Source organism: Rattus norvegicus, chromosome 3, assembly GCF_021556685.1.
Source record: "Rattus norvegicus strain SHRSP/BbbUtx chromosome 3, alternate assembly SHRSP_T2T, whole genome shotgun sequence".
NCBI lineage: Eukaryota > Metazoa > Chordata > Mammalia > Rodentia > Muridae > Rattus > Rattus norvegicus.
In genome coordinates, this window is record NC_141536.1 from 124,341,633 (window position 1) to 124,356,374 (window position 14,742).

Genomic DNA, 14,742 nt, shown 5'->3' on the forward strand with positions numbered 1-14,742 from the left:
TGCTGATGCTGGGTGGAGTGTCAGGCCAGGAGGGAAGCCCCAGGACAAGGCTCCAGGGTGGGGAAGTGCAGTCTGAGATGCAGGGATGCCTGCGCATCCGGGCAACACTGGAAGCTATGGAAGAGTTGAGAACGGGAGTGGACTTCCCCCCACCCCCACTGAGAATGGAGTGCCCCTCCAGGCTGGATCATAGCCTGGGGGCCAAGGGGGAACTCCTGCTTGTCCCGTGGGGGTAGTCTTTGGCTTGATAGTGGTAGCAGACCACAGGAGATTAGACAGTGGATCTGTAGTCGAAGGCCTTCTCTGTGGCTCCCCTTGGCCAGATCCCAATGAAAAGAGTCAGTCCATGGCTTTAAGACATTTATTGTCGTGGTGAGAGGTGGATGGATGAGTAAAACCATATTCTACTTCTCAGGGTGGGTATGAGATTAAATACTTTTGCATGGAGGAGTGTCTGGGAAGGAAAGCTTATTGGCTAAGCCTCCAAGCCTTTAGTTTTAATAAAATGGAAGTCTGTCTTAAGCCTACATGACCTGTGGTCACATCTTCTACCTGTGGAGGGGCTTTGGGCATTACTTTTATGTGACTGATGGCCACAAGTCCATGGGGAGCTGCTCTAGTGACAGGGGGCTGGTTTCCCAGGAGTCAGGTGAAATGCCTACTTCAGGGTCACCAGGGCTTCTAGTCCTTAGCTCAACCAGGAACCAGGCTGCCTTTCATGGTCCCACACTTACCTTATATTGGATATAGTTCGATACATTGTATATGTATAGTATGTGTTATATGAGGTTTATGTATGTGTTTACATGCAGATGAATGGGGTACACAGAAAATCTCTACATGTAATAGCTATGAAAGTAGAGACATAATGGAGGGCACATGATTTGCTCAGTTCTAAAGCTAGTGAATTTGTAAAGCAGGTATTATCAAGTTATATAGAACAGCGTTCCTAACTACAGATCCATGCCATTATTTTGGGAATCAAATCAAATAATGAATATGAGGGTAATATTTAAAAAGAGATGCCATGTATACACATGTCAAGCATGGTGAAACTTGAAACCTTAGTCTTATCTTTTCATGACTTTTGCCTTTTGAGAGAATTTTTAGCAAAAATAGAGATTGGTTCTGTGCTCAGCGCCGTTACTGAAAAGCCATGCCTAAGGAGTACAATGTGGTCTAAATGAACCTGTCTTCTGTTCCTTGACTGCTGCTTGTTTTATAGAATCATTAGGGAGTGGTTCATGGTCCAGGATTTGGGAGATGTCAGTAAGTGGACTCTAAGAGGCACATGGGCAGCTGCTATACTAAGACACTCTTAAGAACCAGATCTCTACCAAAGAACAATCGTGCCGTAGACATGCTTTCCCTGGCCATGTGCTCCATCCAGTGTCAGTGCCTAAAATGCTGAAACTCAGGGAAAGCCGGGGGTGGCGGGGAGGGAAGGGAGGCAGAGGAGGGAGTAAAGCTACTTCCTCCATTTGCTCTACTCTTGAGGTGGGAGGTAGAGAAATCATCAGGAAGTGCTCATGTCTTCCCCTGGAGCCTTTCAGGGACCTCTAAGCTTAACAGGGTCCTTGAACTTCGTACTGATGAAGGATGACTTGCCAGAAGCTGAAAAACCTTGCAGCAGAACCTTGAGAAGAGTTCGAGACATTGCCAGGCAGTACTGAGAAAGATGAGGTGGGTAAAGGGCTCAGGCACACGGAAAAAGGCTTTCCTGGTCGCAGTCCTTGCTGGAGTAGCTCTGGTAGGAGTGACTGGGAGGCAGCTCATGAGCAGAGCAGGAAGTACTCTTCTCCTTCATAATTGCCATCAAATAGTGTGTTCCTAAAGGGGACCCAGGGTGGTTTATGAGTTGGCAAACCAAGTGGCAGTAATGAGATCCACACTGGCCCTGGGGATAACTGAATGGATACAGTAGAGAAAGATGCTGACCTTAGTTCACTAGGCGCTCTAGTGAACTGTCTCAGGGTTTGGAACCCTGCCACCCTCCTCCTGCAGATGGAGGGATAAACATCATCAGTACACACTGATAAGTGTTTGTTTTCCTTAAGCATTAAGGCTAAGAAAAATAAAGTGGGGAGGGCATCAGGCCTTGGGGTAAGCCTTTAAAAGGTTTCCTGCTTTGATCCTTTTATGGTTGTCTATTTATAATGGTAACAATCACAGCAGAGAGAAAAAGGCTTCAGTCACTCCCCGGATCATTTCATCAAAATTACAAGTAAGTTCTCTTTACTTACGAGTGAGAAGCATTATGTTTTATTATTCCCTGAAAGCCGGGAGGGGAAATTGTGTACAGAAACCAAGGTGTTGTTGTGGCCAGTTGCCTCTTCGGAATGCCTGGAAAGGATCATCCAGAAGGATGTTCCAGATAACCCTGTCTGCAGGCAGTTTGCAGAGGGAAGAGACCTTTCTGAAGACCATTAAAGATGATTCATTACTGCAGGCCATACACATGCTGTGCTTTATTACTGAAAAGCGTAAATCATCCCCTGAAAAGTGTGTGAGCTACATTGCTTTGGGCCCTGGAAAGCCCATGGAGTATAAGGTGCTATTAGTACTCCCAAGGAGAGTCAAGTTTAATTAGAGAGACGAGAGGGCAGTGCGTATGATAGTTAGAGCAGATGCAAACGTCTATGATTAAGTGTTGAGTTGTGAATTACAGGTTTCTCATGTGCTCGAATTGTCTCGGTTATGACATAAGAGATGTCACCGAAGAGGCAAAGTTGAGTCAGGTCTGTCTTCTCATGGTACTGGGAATTGAACCCAGAGCTCCTTAAGTGCTACTTCAGTCTGCTACAGCAGAGCTGTGTCCCCAGCCGGACAGTACAATTTGAACATGTTGAAGAATTGGGGGGTCATTCTCACTGTGAAGAATGGGGACACAGAGGTGTGAATGGACACCTCCATGTGACATCTGGGGCAGCACTGCCTGCTGTGGATCTAGGAAGTTTGAGCAAAATATAACACGATGGATGAGAAGAGGGTGATAAGACCCCTTCCCCTCCCAAATGTATTCATTTCTCTCCTTTTATGGCGAATATATACCAAATGTTCCTATTTTGCTCATTTGCTGATTATATGATTTTAGGAGAGATTTATATGCCTATAGTGTACTGTACTGGACTACATAGTCTGTCTTGGTTTTGCTTCCCCAGAAGTAGGCTTTGATACTAGCATAATTTGATACACTGATTTTTGGGGAATAATCTTTGGAAACTGTGACAGAGAAGTGGAAAAACTTAGGTTACTAAGATATTATCTGAAGTGGGTTAGTGGAGTTTAACACCACTGCTGAACTCTGGAAATCACTGGAAAGCATGCTACCTAGTATGCTCACTTCAGGGGAAAGGGAGTTCAAGAATGTGTACAAATTTTATTAATTATGGAGTGAAGGCTCTGTGTGTGTGTGTGTGTGTGTGTGTGTGTGTGTGTGTGTGTAGGCCAAGAAGAACCAGCATCCCTCTGGTGTCATTCCTCAGGTGCTATCTGACTTGTCTTTTGTGAAGGATCTCTCACAGATCTGGGTGGAAGTCGCCAGGAGCGCCTAGGTGAACTAGGCTGGTTGGCCAATGGGTCCCAGTGATACACCTGTATCTGTTTTCCCAGAGCTGGAATTACAAATACAGCCTACAAAAGCTTCCTTGAACGTGATTAACCTGGGTGGTAATGCCTGCACGTTGCTCACTGAGCTATCTCTCCTGCTGTCCAGGTGTTTTGTAAGGAAACATCCTATGTCTGTATCTTTATTTAGGCTGAAAGTCTCAGCTTGTGTTTCAGAAGCTCTTGTGTAGCTCAGACTGTCTTAGGTCTTGGGTATGTGCTTGGCTTTTATTACCCCATTCATTCATGATGCAGCCTGCTCAGAGGCAGTGCATTTTTGAATGGGCCACTTTACAGCTTAGGATTCAAACAGAAGCATTAAGAGCTCTGCCTATAATAGGACTTTAACTGAGCTGATTTTCTTCCATTCCAAGTAGTTTCCAGCTCAGAACTAGGGGAGGTGACTTAATAAAAAAGAATGGCCAATGATTAGAGCAATGATTCGACCCTGAGCCCTGGTTTCTGTGGAGAATATATACCAGTGTATTTAAGTATCATTTTGTCACAGGGAAACCAAAATGGTCTCATTCAAATTCTGCAAGCAAAATATTTACCCATCATACACTCTGCCCTACCAAATAAGAACCAATGGAAGGAATCAAAGAGCCTTTTCTCTGTTCTCCACAACAGGAGTATTTCCATAGATCAGATATAGTTAACCAGTGGTTTAACTAAATAATCTACTTCATGTGACTGTCTATGGCAGTGTTTACACCCACTGATGTATAGTTCTTTGGGAAAGATATCAACTCAGGAGAAGTCCCAGTAAACACAGCACTAAAAAACAACGTCTTTCTTTTCTTCACTAAATTTGAGTTTTCAAATTTTGCTTTGTATTTTTTTTTTGCTCAGTTAATAAAGAAAAGACTTAAAGAGAGAAAATCAATTGACATTTACTCTTCTACAGGCCATTGCACAATCATGAAATTGACAGGGATCGTGAAAGACCAGCTTTTCCTTCAGTATCAAGTAAATGAATGTTTTTCACCATGTATGGACGAGACAACAGGTGTGACATTCAAGTTTCTCCATTGATATAGTGATCCAGTAGCTATCCATCCCTCGAGATTTCTATCCACACATCCATCCCTCCTTCCACTCATATTCCTGGGAGATTTTTTGCGTGTTTGTTTTGTAGTTTTTGTTTTCCTTCCATGTTTGGAATGACACCCAAGGCCTCACACATGCTAGATAAGCCAGTTCCATAGACTAGCATGCCAGGGGATTAGTCCTGTGCCAAGTGCTACTGCTGCCAATTGCTCTTCCCAGGAAACAGAGAAGAACAATCTCTATTTCAAACACTTGTGAGAGATTATTGATCCTTCTGTAGTGACCTGCCCTTTGTCATCTACCTGGTACTGTCCTGCTTGTTAGGTCGTAAGTTTTAAACAAATATATGTTGACATAGTGAAAAATTCTGGGAATAGATATAAAGAGCTGGAGGATATCAATGGCAACTTTAAAAATAAAAATGATAAGATTAGAAAGTGACTTGTCCACAGTGAACTTATGTGAGAGTTTATATATAAAGTTCTGTGTTCAGAGTAAAAGAAGACAGACTAAATCTACACATGTCCAGAGCTGAGCCTTCGGAAGGAATCGGATTTAGACACAGACACAAGTGCTCTTTCTGTATAGTAGTGTGTGCTGACTTGGGAGTCTGCCGACCAGTAGAGCACCGGTAGCAGGCCAGGCTGTGCTTTTAAACTTCCAAAACTATGAGATACATAAACCACTTTCCTTTAGTCTGCCTCAGGGCCTGATAAACATATGTCCATTGACTAATGCAGATATTGTCATAGAAACAAACAAATAAAATAAGAATGATTCTATATGTTTATACATATATATATATTTGTATCTCTATCTTCCATTTTTATGTGTTTCAATATAATATTAAGTATATAGATTGATGCAAAATTTGATGTAGAGGGAAAGAATTAAGAACAATTAATAATGTGAGAAAATAATAGTGACAGGGGACCAATTAATCATGTTATTAATAGTTTATTTAGGCAACACAATCATGTCATAAGGCAAGCAGATTTGAGATCAGCTTGTGATACTTAATAATATCCTATCTCAAAATCACCAGAAAAAAGCAGTGATTTGTGGCACAGATATATTATATAAAATTACTTTTATGCCCTTAATGGTTTATTGGAAGAAAGTTGTGTTCTTTCCTTTAGAAAGGGCTCTGTGTGTACTTCGAGGATGGTGTGGCAGATCTTGGAGAATGTGATCGAGACTTTAGAGCCCGACAAGCTTGAAAAGTTAAACATATTTTATTTCACATCATTTTCAGAAGCCTGACTCCTGTTTGTCTTGGCAGTTGTCTGTAAAAGTTACAAATCCTCTTTGAGTCACATTTTTTTAGGCCACATTAAAGAGCAAATCCCACAGTTTTACCTGCATAAATGCATAACTATAAATGGACAAGTGTCACTTGCACATGTGTGCACAGATGCTTACACATGCACATGTACATGCACACGCACACACACATGCACCCACACACACAAGACTGGAGAGACCCAGGAATCCCAGGAGCTCATGCATGCTAAGCAGAAGCTGAAGCAGCTACCAAGACATTGATGAAGCAGCATTTATCAAGAAAGCACTGACCACACCATTTCCCTCACCAACAGAGTGAAACATTGCAAAACAGAGTCATTGTGAAAATACATTAAGTGAAAGAAGCAAGCCAGGAGGGTAGCTATGAAGATGGATACTATCATTATGTAAAAATGAGCAGAAAGAATGCTTAGATGTATATGTGCACATGTTTGTATCTATCTTTCTACACACATTTTATTGCAGGTAAGTGTATCTGTAAAGATTACTTGAGGAAGATGAGCTGCATTCTTGGTGTATAGCTTAATGTGTCTAAATGTGTGAGTTCCTATTGTACAACTCTCATAATGAGAAATAAACTTTCAGAGTCTCCGAAAGGGTACATGACAGAAAACAGTTCTGAAGTGAGAAGCAGAGTATGTCAGAGAAAAACTTTTGGAACTAGCAGGACATCAGGGCATATCTGCCTGACATTGGCTTCATAAAGAGAAAGCAGATAGGGCTGGTTATTGGGGTAGAAGTAGTATGATTGTTAGACTTTTGGAACTAGCAGGACATCAGGGCATATCTGCCTGACATTGGCTTCATAAAGAGAAAGCAGATAGGGCTGGTTATTGGGGTAGAAGTAGTATGATTGTTAGAAGAAGGAGCTTTAATTCAATTCCATTCTTGTTAGTTTTGTTGACTTTCAAATGATAATCTGAAGACTAACGTGGTGCCAGGATGGGCTAGAGAGAAATGTCGGTATACCACCCCTATAAACACTTGCTTTTCCTTGTTGTTATTATGTTCTGTCCTTAAAAAAAATTCTCAAGCAGCTGAGACAACAAGACAGGGTGGTCCAGGGATGGGAGTGCAGACACCTGGATTTTCCTGCCTCTCCTCGCCTAGACTTGCCCTGGAAGTTAGGGTTGTCTACAACCGTTTTCTCTCCTCAGTTTCCTGTCCCCAGTAAGGAACTGACTGTGGTTGAACAGGATGTCATGATCTCATGTGAGGGTGTATATATTATATGCTTTGGAATTCGATTAGATCACTGGTTTCTATAAAACTCTCTCTCTCTCTCTTACTCTCTCTCTCTCTCTCTCTGAGTGTGTGTGTGTGTGTGTGTGTGTGTGTGTGTGTGTGTGTGTGTGTGTATGTGTGTGTTCTAATGTGCATATCTACCCTCAGGATCTCTCTCCCAGGCATCCACTCAGAACTTTCTAGAATATGTTTGGTGTACCTTCGCTTTGATAGTCAACATGTAGCATTAGGAGCCAGAGGAGGAAGAAATCACCATTTTCTATGTGAACTCCTCTCCCCATGCCTCCCTGTGACTGTATGGCTTGGCTTGGACAGTTCCTCCCAAATTTTGAGATGCTCAGGATTCATGGGAGGATATTGTTAACCTGTGGGTCTGACTGGCAGATTTGATATTCGGTATTTCTAATAGGCTCCAAAAAGATGGCAAGTGCTATTGTTAGACAGATTGTCCTTGGTGCAGCAAGTATAGGACACAGGGACATAATCATTTTGGGGGTTGACCTCCCTTCCCTTCAAATCCTAGGTTCTGTGCACTTTTCAGCAATGCCAAAAACAATTGAGAATCTTGTGGGGACACTGGACACTTTGAGGTTTCCAGCCCTTTTTCTTGGAGTTTTCAATTAGTTGATGTTAGAATTAATATTTTAAAAACATCTCAAATATTTCAATGTATTCATTTAATTTATTCTATTTATGTCTGATCTCCTGAAATCATTGCTCAATCCTTTAGGGATATGGAATTAGATCTCTTATCTCGGGAAGCCATTGTTATGTCCTTTAGGGACATTGAATTAGATCTCTTATAATCTGAGTCTTACCCTTCATTTAAATTGTTTTTGTAGTGTCTGTTGATTCCCTGTATATTTCTTATCACTTCCAAAGCCACTGAAGTCAGAACACTGCAGAACAGTTGTGACTCTCCCATCATTGATGTACTAATGTTCAGAACCTAAGTTTGAAAACACACACACACACACACACACACACACACACACACACACACACACACACACTGTAGTTGTCAGAGATACTGTAAAAAAAATTTCTAGGAAAGCACATACTACCATCCATTTCTACCTTTTTCTTTATGTATTTAATTAACAAGACCCAAAGGCCATTTTAGAGTAAATGATGCCTGTGCTTTGTCACCAAAACTTATATTCCAAGGACTTTAGTTACAATAACCTCGGAAAGATGTGGTCTTGAGTTTTTCCTTTCATTTGTGTTTATTTTTAGACTTGTGATATCCAAACAGCTATGGCATCTGCTTTTATTGTCAACAACTCCTTTATTTTATTTTGTTATTTTTTTTATTTTTGTTTTGATTTGGGGAATCATCCAAAGGCATCTTTTGGTGAAGAAGACCCATGGCACCCAGTGAAGTTGAACACCCTCCTGGAGGCAAGCAGCCACCTTTTATGATTTTCTTTCAATCCTTTCTACTTCCTTGCTCCTTCCTCCCCACCTCCCATCATCCATAGCGTGGGTGAACTAATCCATCTCACAAGCGGAGTTCAGAGACTTGCCTTTCCACGCTGCTGCTCCTGTACTTTGTCCTGGCACCTCACCACCGGCAACAAGAGGCTTCTTTCATATTTATCAGCACTTAATTGCAATCGCTGCTGCTTTATGACCTCACAGAGGTCTTCATCTTCAGTCATTGTTTCCTGCTGGCTGGTGGAGCCCAGTGATCACCGTCTTTTCCCACCATTCAGCTCACAGAGGTGCAAGCTCAGATGAATTTTCCAGGCCGCAACTGGGAGAGGCAGTGGCTCAATCACGTGAGTCAGGTTTTGACATTTAATGGGACATGAATTATCTCTGAACAATGTATCCTCCTGCCTCTAGCTTACCGTGGGCAACTGGGAACATGCTTTCCTGCATAATGACATCTCTGTAATGGAAAGAAAGGATGATTATTCAGAGGTATTGGCATCTACGGGAACATTTTGAAAGCATCAGACCTTGGCCTGCTGTCCCTTTTACACTATCTCATTGAAGGTCTAATATATGTCCCATGACAGTGATGATGATGTGGAAAGTACACAGTGGTACCAGCATGCTAGGAGGTGACCCTCTTTTCTGTACTTCAGAAATGGGTATGTCTCTTTTGAGACTCTCAGAGGGTGATAAGTCTTGGATAATGGTCCACTCTTTTTATCTATTGGACAAAATGTTTTTCTAACCCTCCAAGCATAAATTAAAAAAAGTGTTCAAAAATCAGATGAAACAAGTTTCAATGGTTAGGTCACTTCAAATACCCATCCCTTGAAAAGGGAGCCATTGATGTGAATGAGAGGCCAATGCATTCTTTTGGCAGAGAATGGAAGCAATGACTTTAGACTCACGGTATTCTTGGAGTCCACTTCATCATTCTCCACATTGTTCTCATTAGCTCTTATCTGTTTCAAGAATATTTACTTCATCACTGAATAGACCCTATTCTCCTCAAATGTAAAAGGCACATCTTTAAGTTTTATGTTTTTTCCTGTTGATATTCAGCAGGGATCATAGTTCCTGGTATAGAGTAGAAACAACAATATATACATATAAAATTATTTATTGCCTTGCTACTGTTCATATAGCTGAAGTCAAGGGATCCTGAACTGTGTTTCAGTTATTAGTCCTGATATATTACATAATAGCCCACTTAATTTTCATTATGAACTCAATATGCATATATTTTATCTTTTTTTCTTTTGCAACTGGAAGGGCTATTGAAACCTGCATAGTGCGAAGAGCAGAGACACAATGAGAACCCTACATATTGGTGTTTGTCTACACCATGAGGTGTGATTATATCATTGCTCTTAAACTTTGATGTGGCTTTGATATTCATTCCTTAAATTAAAAGACACTGACTGGGTCTAGCCTCAAACCCTTCTAGACAAAGAAGATAGTCTATATTATCTTGAGAAACATGTAAAAGTATCCTGTTGTGAGCCAAGCGAAGCTATAAAGATGTACTGTGCTAATATTCTTTTCTTTTCTTTTTTTCTTTTCTTTTTTTTTTTTTTCCGGAGCTGGGGACCAAACCCAGGGCCTTGCGGTTGCTAGGCAAGTGCTCTACCACTGAGCTAAATCTCCAACCCCATGTGCTAATATTCTTGACATATTTTTAGATTTCCCCATCATTTCTCATGTGTTTATATTTGTTCTGAGCCAACATCAGATATATTTTTAATTATTTGATACAACTGTTCCTATCGTGGACATTTTGCATTCTTCTGTGTCTTTTAAAAGAATTAGTTATTTTTCATTCTTGGACAATTTCATGTATGTTTATAATGTAATTTGGTTGTTTTCACCCCCTTATATCCTTCCTTATTCCACCCTCCCATGTGACTCCCTTTTTCTTTACAACAAAAACCCTTGCGTGTTTTTCTTAATCATTCTTAATCTATTTGGTTTTGTTAGAATTGCTTGTGGCCTAGTCATATCCTTTTTCAATTTGCTTAATAGAAGATATATATATATATATATATATATATATATATATATATATATATATATATATATATCCTAATATCACATTTATGTATGTAATCTCTCTGATTTAGAGGTTTTAATAATAATAATTATTATTATTATTATTTATTATTTGTCTGCAAGATAAAACACTAGAGAAATTTGGGGCTTCCTCTTGTTGGAAGTTTCAAGTCTTGCCTTGGTCAATTGCTTAGCTTGATCCTGTTATAAAAGGCATAGAAATAAAAAGACTTTCACTTTGTTTAGATAGTCATGTATCTTTGATTAACTTAAATTTTTACATGTGAGTGACACATAGAATATCCAATGCACGTTTACTGCCTTTTTGTATAGGTGAAATAGAGAGAAACTAAATATCTTCAAAATATTTTAGTAGCTGAGCAAGGGAGCCAAGACACTTTTGAGTGTGATGACATAAATGGAGTGATCCAGCATGGCTATTTCAAGACGTTTGTTAGTTGTTTGGTTATAAAGTGTCTCTGATTTTTTACTAGTCTCAGGACCTTAGCAATTGACAGTGCAACCTGAGAGGCAGACTTTATTTTCTTCCCTACCCTGCATCTAGGCTACTGTTGTGCCTTTATTTGGCTAGTAGAAGAAAGATGCTGGGCCTAATATGATTCTAAGTGTCAGAGACCTCATGACTGATCTCTTAGGCTACTTTCAAATGAACAAACCTAGAACGTGGTTTTGTATAATGTGCAGTGAAATGGCATGAGGTCAGCAGAGAGTGTTCCAGAACAGCCGGGTCTCATCTAATTCAGCAGCTACCTATACCTGGATCAGTGAACCCAGATGAATATTCAATCCTAGCATGATTCAGAGGAAACACCCAGGTTACCTAGATGGCCAATATCAGATGACCTAGTGTTAAATCATTGCATTTAATAAATATTCGCCATGCAGACAATGCCAACTGGCATACATTCTTATTGTAGGAATAATTTCAGCTACACTTTACATAGTACAGAGAATAATATGGGCGATGTGTTTCACATATAGTGAATATTTAGTAAATACTAATGTTTCTCTTTCTATTAAATCCCTAAAGAGATGTGCTTCAAGATTGGAACTTGTTGGTCCAGTCATATTATATCAATGCATATATTTAGGGAACTGCAAGGAGACATGGGAAGAAACTCCTCTTAGTAGCATCCACGGCAAGGCATTGGTGTTTTTGTTTTGTTTTGTTTTGTTTTTTTGTTTTTTTGCCATCTCAAACAATGTATGGAGTTTCTTGATTGCTAGAAGAGACAGCATCATTTCCTCTCTACTGAATTCCTATTAAGCAAATGATATTGATTCATAGTGGTGTTTTTCTTTGGATAATATTTGTCAACATATAAAAAACACTCTTAGGAAGATTAAACTCTCTGAATCTGTGCCACCTGATAAAAGTCATTGACTCTTTCTGGGCCTCAGTTTCCTCATCTTTAAGTCAGGACCTCCCAACAGGGATCCTTGCTCCAACCATCTGTAACTCCTCTGGCGGTGATGAAGTGAACCAAGAACACAAGCTCTACAGCCTAGTGGCTACTCTGAATTAAAACTCTGACACCGTTTTATGCCTCAGTTTGCTCCCATGAAAAAGGGTCTGTTTGAGGTTGTGGTTCTGAGGTTTGTGTGATATACTCAAGTACATGGGAAACCCCACAGAACAGTTTCTGGTGTAGGGAAATTATTAACAAATATTAGATAATATTTTATTTGGTACAGCCATCTCTTATGCAATGGTACTTTCATGGGATTTAAATGATGAAGATTCAACTCACTGGAGAAAAGTATAACATGTTTTGAAACACACACACGCGCATGCGCGCGCGCACACACACACACACACACACACACACACACACACACACACACACACGAGAATTAACCACCCTCATACTTTTTAATTCATAATTCAGTTTCCTTTTTCCCCTCACACACTTTGGTGTGGTGTCTTATACAAGAAACTTATCATTTTTGCTCTGACCTTATATTTCTTTTTTATTGACAAGTACCCTTTGACAATGAAAAGAGAAGCAGTTTAATGCAGTGTTAAGAAAATAGTTCTATGTAGTGGGAAAGATGGCTCAGAGGTATAGAGCCATTTCTATTCTTTCAGAGGACCTGCATTCAATTCCCAGTACCCATATAGTAGCTCACAATCATCTGTAATTCTAGCTATGGGACATCCAGCTACCTCTTCTGACTCCAACATATACCGGGCATAAACATGGTTCACATATACATGCAAGAAAAACACTCATACACATAAGAAATATAAGTTCTAAATAAAAAAATAATTTAAAAAAAGAAAATGGATTCTAGCCCTGGATCTGCCATTTTTAAGGTTTTAGTACTAGGTAATATACAGATAATAATACCTATTTCATAAGTAATATCTGAGTATGGTACATTTAAAGAAGTACCTGACACAAACTCAGCACTTAGGAAACAGTCTAAATTAATGTGTATTGTATGCCTTTTCCACTAGAATTGCCTTAAAGGAAACATTACAAACCCAAACACTGTCCATTGGAAAATGTTTTGGGATGACTTAGGCAGGTAAGTGTAATGATGCTATTATCAATTTGCCAGATTCTCTTTACTAAACTGTGGTACCCTAATCCAATATGCTGTGAACATTGACAGGTTTTTTTTTTAAATTTTACCAGTTATTTTATTTATTTACATTTCAGATGTTATTCCCTATCCCAGTTTCCCCTCTGCAAACCCCTATCCCACACCCCCTTCCCCCTGTTTCTATGACAGTGCTCTCCCCCGACCCACTCCCTCCTCACTATCCTAGCATTCCCCTACACTGGGGCATCAAGCCTTCACAGGACCAAGGTCTCTCCTCCCATTGATGCCATACAAGGCCATTGTGTGCTACATATGCAGTTGGAGCCATGGGTCGCTCCATGTATACTCTCTGGATGGTGGTTTATTCCCTGGGAGCTCCAGGGAGACTGGTTGGTTGATATTGTTGTTCTTCCTGTGGTGTTGCAAATCCCTTCAGCTCCTTCAATCCTTCCCCTAACTCCTCCACTGGGGTCCCTGTGCTTAGTTGAATGGTTGGTTGCAAGCATCTACCTCTGCATTTGTCAGGCTTCGGCAAAGCCTCTCAGGAGACATCCATATCAGGCTTCTATCAGCAAGCACTTCTTGGCATCAGCCACAGTAACTGGGTTTTGTTAATATCTTATAGGCCTCTTCCTTTGGAGAATTGTCTTTGACCAAATGGGAGTTGCCTAGCCTGGTTTTGCAATGTTCCTTCCACTGGAGATGAACCATAGCCAATGACTAACTGATGCAGGGGCCTCAAAAAGACACTTTGCCTCAAAACTGGATGGACATAAGTAAGTCTGTGGTGTAATCAAGGCCCCAGCGCTCTCTGTTGGATCCGAATGAAGCTAGATTCCAAAGGAGACATACCCTTACTCTCCTCTTTCCCTCCTCTTCTTTTTTTTAATCAACAAATGATCTTCTAGGTAGGCATGGGGGGTACATATCAGTAATCTTAGTACTCAAAGAAGTAAGTCAGGAGAATATGTTGAAGATTACCCTCAGCTACATAGCAAGACCCTGTGTCCAGACAGACTACCAAGTGAAGCTGTCTTAGGATCCACTTTTGCCTCCATTACTGAGATAGAATGGAAAGAAGAATTGATCTTTGAACAGTTCTGTAATAATAATGGTTGAGATCTTGCCACTGGAACTTTCAGGAGGGCAATTGTCATAAGTAGTTGTAGTTTTTGCTTCATCTAAGCTTTTGCTTGGAAGAAGAGTCTTGAGTACCAGACTAGGAGTTGTGATGACCAAGGGACCATAACCATTGGTATATAGGAACCAGAAACCATGGACTCCATGTTGTTGAGATCTGTGTGTTAAAAAAATACAGGCCTGTGGTGAAATATAAACCTTATGAATAAATTTTGATGTATGGTATGACATAAGCATGTTAATACCAAATAGATAGGGTTTTCAGCACCCAAGATACTATCAATCCCAAAGTTCTTGCTGGGTACAATTTTGGCTGTCTGGGAAATTTCTCTTATA

The 14,742-nt window shown here is 40.3% G+C and overlaps 1 long non-coding RNA gene across 1 annotated transcript; it reads left to right on the forward strand.

Annotated features, from left to right (window-relative positions):
• The first annotated feature begins 8,923 nt into the window (after window positions 1–8,923).
• LOC102547655 (uncharacterized) lies at window positions 8,924–14,042 on the forward strand. The gene is made up of 3 exons (XR_015683826.1): window positions 8,924–8,987; window positions 13,178–13,248; window positions 13,892–14,042. It is a non-coding gene; the product is annotated as an uncharacterized LOC102547655 (long non-coding RNA).
• Window positions 14,043–14,742: the final 700 nt, after the last annotated feature.